Source organism: Bidens hawaiensis, unplaced genomic scaffold (assembly GCF_021521415.1).
Source record: "Bidens hawaiensis isolate Kalapana, Puna unplaced genomic scaffold, B.hawaiensis_p1.1 tig00009085_1, whole genome shotgun sequence".
NCBI classification, from domain to species: domain Eukaryota; kingdom Viridiplantae; phylum Streptophyta; class Magnoliopsida; order Asterales; family Asteraceae; genus Bidens; species Bidens hawaiensis.
The window spans coordinates 351,106-357,105 of NW_027491667.1; positions in this window are offsets into that span (position 1 = coordinate 351,106).

A 6,000-nucleotide genomic window follows, 5' to 3' on the forward strand; every position below is an offset into this window, starting at 1 on the left:
TAATTATATTTAATTTATAAAACATTAAAATCAATATAGCAATTAAAAACAAAGAAAATCAAATAAATAAAAAGGCTGTGCGCCAGCCGGGGCTCGAACTCGTGCCCTGGCCGATTAACAGAGCTAGCACCAACACAAGCAACGAGTTTGTCTAACTGGTCTGATGGATAAAGAACAAGAACATTTATTTAAATCTAACAATCCAGATTAACCCCCAAATTGATATAAACCCTAGAATGTCAATTCGATTAATCCGTTAACGTTTATTGAATTAAGCATAGAGCTTCTGTTATTCGCATAAAATTGATCATAATGCAAGATTTAATTACCTGACACTTTGCTGGAATGTTGGTGAACCAAGGACGTAAACTGACGGCCAGAAAACGATCATGTTTGATGAGTTGCAGGTTGTTATAGGCCAATTAAACATATGGTTAGGTTCGACAGATCATGATGAAGGCGCATACAGGTTGAATTGGATTTTGATGAACTTTTAATGGTATATCGACATGATGATACACGGCCGATAGGTTATGAACTAAATTCGTATATTATTTATTTTATTTTCTAAATTAATCATGACGGTGAGGGTCGCATAAGGTATGGGATGGATTCCCACAGATCAATTCCATGTTTAGAAAGAGAATTATGCTTCTAGAAATCAAAATGGGTCACGCTTATGGATTCAAATACGGGTTATGGGTCTAAAATAAAATATTTAAATTAGATTTGCTAAAAAGTCCCTATAGTTTCAATGTGGATACAAAATAAGATTAAACTATAGTGTAGGGTGCAAATTGCATATAAATGAAAGTTATTTATAAAAAATAAATAATTATAGTAAACAATAAATAATACAATATTATTAATTTGCATGTGAAGTTTTGTTGATTAAAATTACCCGATAACTATGACGGGTCGGATATTGATATAAATAATATAAACGAAAACCCGAGTTGTTACAGAATAAATCATCATTTTTAGATCAATTTTGAAGATTCTTGATGTTTAACGACGTTCTATTTTGATTTTAGTTTTGACTTTAGAGATTTCATACTTTAAGCTTTGATTAGTGTTTAGAAATTGGATGAGATAGAGTAAGGAGTTCAGAATTTGGATCAGAATGAATTTGTAATCCATATATTTGATCATGAACTAGTTTGAGTTATTTACGAAATTGTCACCGCGTGTTTTATAATCCAACGCTCTGGAAGATCGCATACGTAATGTACTATAAGACATTATTGTACAATAACTCATCTGTGTGTGTGTGAATATATAGAGTAGGATAATGTACGAAGGCTCTTAACACAAAAAGGTAATCCACAATCCACAACCTCATGATGATCTCATCTTCATAATTCTAAAATTATATTTTATTAACCAAAAACCGACATAAAGTCGAGTTTATGTCCAACCATAAACGAACCACTTGCTTAACTTATTTTCTAACTTTTTAAGCCCATTTCACCTTCTTTGAAATAAGTCAAACTTAAACAACATAACTAACTATTATTATAACCAAATATTTTAACAAGAACTAAAAACGCATGATTTATAACTATCATGACCAAAATCTAAGCATTTTTAGAGAAATATATATTTTTCTCTAAAATTCCAAACCAAGAAAACCGAACTCATTATTTATTTGTTTGTTCTTTTATGTCCTTTATATATTTCATTGAAACTAGAAGTACTTATATATTTTAGGATCACACATTAAACTGAACTCGTACACTTTAAACCGAACTCGTTTGGTCCGCTTGCTTAAGTGTTCATATCATCTTTAACTCGCTTATTTTATCAAGTGAGTCTTCATAGCCCTTTTTCATATTTTGAAATGTTTTGGAGTGTAATACATTATATGTTTTTTATAGTGTCAAGTTGCAAACCAATTCACAATGTTGTCTTGTATGTTACTTTTCTTCATAATTATTTGAACTATATGTGAATTATATGCTATGTGTTTATTGCTTTATGATGGAAGAGACTACACATACTCAAAGTGAGAGCATTCTCATCCCATCCCCTATAATTATGTGTGGGGAGTTTGCAAATTATAGGGTGGAGTTGTGAGTGGTTGTGAGTGTAAATTATAGTGTGGAGAGAGAAATGTAGTGATTTTTTGTAAATTTGGGGAAATATTTGGGGAACATTGTTTGCCCCTATTTATTTTTTAATATTTGTTGGATTGGTTGTGCGTAGAGGAGAGAGAAAACTGTAATGATAAAGGTATAAAAAAATATTATTTAATTGAACAGGAGAGAGAAATGTAGTGTTTTTTAGTATAATTATAGAAATAGAGATGGGGAATGGGATGAGAATGCTCTGAGAGGGTCTGACGGGATATACATGCGCCTCATACTAATTCGACTTTAAGTAGAAAAGAACAGCGATATCATTTTCATCTATTTCATGTATCCTTAGTAATTTGGCCTTGCATCAAAGTAAATGAGAATTTTCATCTATTAATTGTTTATTTATATTTGTTGGCAAAATATATAATTTTAAACGTGCTACATGTTAGAAGTATGACTGAGGATCGAAGAAAATTTAGTTGGACTTTAGGTTATTATAAATTAATAATGTTTGTCTATTTTGATGTATTATATTGTTTTTGAGACAATTGTTTACTTGTGATTATGAAATAAATTAAATATTATTGTTGCATTAATAGTGTCTATGTGCTATGAACAATCAACGTACCGCCCCAAAGTATAATTCGTCATTGGTTATGGTGTTACAATCTTCACATAAAGCACATAACCCTTAATGGTACCCAGTCGAAACAATCAAATTTGTTAATATGTGAATCTCTTAATGATAGAGACTGATTCGAGATGATCAATCTCCCAATAGACCCGTAGAGTGGGTTAGGCTCCAAGAACAAGAGAGAAAAGGAGAAACCAAAGTTGAAGCAATTTTTCGAATATTTTTCTTATTATTTTTCTAAAACAAGATTACAGTTTATAGGAAAACCAAAGACATAAAAATAGGAAAAAATAAACAATAAGAAAACATAATTATAATACAGTAAGGAAATTAAATGAAAGATAAACTTAATTAATAGATTAAACTTAAATAATATATATGATCGTATCAATTCCCCGACCTTTCAAAATGTTCTTATCTTCATGAGCGGAAAGAGTTTTCCATGGTGGTCGTCATTCAAGTCGGACTACCTCAAACGGGGCGGTCTCAACCGCTCGCCACAACGGCCACCACTCTCGTCTTTCGGTTGCGTTTACTAACGGGTTCATTAGTTTATCTATAGATACCGATTTCATAACTTGGTTCAATCAGGATAGAACCACGTATGGTATTTTTTTTTGCACCGGTTCAGGTGCGTTTGTTGTTGTCCGTTTTAGACCTGGTTTAAGGATGTTTGTAGAAGCTTATTGTATGGGTTTTGGGATGCTTTTGAATTAGGTGATTGCGTGGATGGAGCTGCTAAGATTACTTTGGTTAGTGAGTTTGAAACAATTGCTGTTTTGGGGTTGAATGGTGGTGAGTAGATAAGATATGTGGCCATAAGGCACTGATCAAGCTTTGGGGATGGTGCAAAATCTGAAGCGGTTACGAGAGGTGATGGTGGTGCCAATATTAGGGTGTAAGGGTTGGTTTTGGGTCAGTTATTGCCGAGAAGGTGTGGAAATTTTGGCGAGGGCAGCGGTATGGTTAGTAGTGATTTGGTTCAGGGTGGTAGTGAGGGAGTCAAACTGCAACTTGGCTAATGTAGCTTGTTGGGCGGCGATTGAATTTTGCTAAGGGGGTGTTTGGTATTCCTTATTTTACCTCCTTATAACTTATTAAGGCATAAGTTATAAGTTACAAAGTTGTAACTTATACCTTATACACTCACAAAACCTAACTTTTCCAAACACCTTATAACTTATAACACATAAGTTATAAGCTATAAGGAGCTAAAATAAGAAACCCCAAACACCCCCTAAATCAATAACCGATCGATTTTGTCGGCCATAGCCATGATGAGGTCTTCACGTGATGAAGAAGGCATGAGGATGATGAATGAAAGCACCAAACTGATAAAGACTTATTCGAGATGATCAATCTCCCGACAGACCCGTAGAGTGGGTCAGGCTTCAAGAACAAGAGAAAAGTGAAACAATTTTCCAATTAATTTTCTTATTAATTTTTTTAAAACAACATTACAATTTATAGGAAAACCAAAGACATAAATATATAAAAAGATAAACAATAAAGAAACATAATTATAATACAATAAGGAAGCTAAATAAAGATAAGGTTTGGATCAAATACAAATGAAATTAACGTGCTAATTGTGATAATCAAATATAGTAATTATGCAATTAGGTAATTACATCATAGTGTAATTACATAATTAGTCTCTGATGTAAATACATAATTACTCTACTTTTGTATATAATTACTCTATTTGATTCCCACAATTAGCACGTTAATTTCTTTTATACGTTAACTTTCCTCAATAAAGATAAAGTTAATTAATATATTAAACTTGATGTGGTCGCTCCCCATTTTCTTGGAGTCACCAGATTTGCTTGATTTCTAAATAAAAGCTTTTCATGCATTTGACCCGAATTCACGGGTTTGGGTCTCATCAAACCCATATATTTCTTAAATGGGTTATAACATCTCATTAAATTAAAAACTAATATCACCAAATATTTGATATGAAAATCCTATAAAATAGGGATATACTAAAAATTAATATTTTATTTATTTAAAAAAAGATATATATTATTTATAATTAAAAAACCAATTTTATAGTAAAAAAATAAACGGGTCTTGGATCTCATCAAACCCATATAGCTTTTAAACTGGGTTATAACATCCCATTTATTTGTGAAACAATTTATCATCAAACCATAAGTATATATTATTAACTTTCATACAATAAAAAAAATAAAAAGTCAAAAAGTAAATAAATATTAAACCATGTGTAGTCGTAAAGCTCTACATCCAGGGGTTATGCGCCACGTGGCGCCCAGTCAGAGTTATGGTTTTGTACAAAAAACAAGTGTAGTCATAAAGCCTCCATAACTTGGAGGGGGGCGGTGTTTCCAGAGTTATACACTTGTTTTTTGTTGACATTATCGGCGTTGTATCTAAAACGCACAAAAAAAATTCAACATAACGCGGGGGGGGGGGGGGGGGGCGGTGTACCCCCTGCGTTTTCACAAAACGTTGGCCAACAACGTGACCACTACACCTGGTCTTAGAAGCAAATAATATAAAACAACCCCCTTAATACGGGGGATAAAAACTAGTATATATATATATATATATATATATATATATATATATATATATATATATATATATATATATATATATATATATATCACTTAAGCCCTTGACCAAAACCATTCTTCTTATAGATTTGACCGAATACACGGAGAAGTCCTAATTCCATATTCGGTTGTCTTCATGATCCGAGTAATTAAAACTATTGACTATACTTTCAAGATCTTTGAGATTCGATTTCACCACAACCACAAGGTTTTCACCATTCAAGACTCGTTTGTGGTGACAACCCAATAGCATTGCTCTCTGACACAGATACCTAACTAAACATCCATTCAAAATTCAGCTTATTTCCATGCCTCGCTATCATGTTATAGTGTCTTTCTATATCAACAACCTTGGCAATTTTGGACCACGTACCCGTTACTGATTTCTTTTTCAGTAATCCCATTTTTTAATGTTATATATGAATGGCATTAACACTTGTGAACCATAATGAATAAACTCAAACCTTCATCCTCCATATTCATTTTGCTAGCAATACCAAATTCATCAAACCCAAGTTACCCATCCCTAACCACAATAATCTTTTGGTTTCATCACCTTAGACAAAAGCACCTAATATATTTTCAGGGCAAAAGGCCCCATAGAAAATTATTTCTAATATTTTCAAGCAAAGCGTGCAATGACTGATTTTGGCACCAAAAACATTAAGAAATAGTAGGGTAAGCTTCCAAGAATTGATTTGATTCA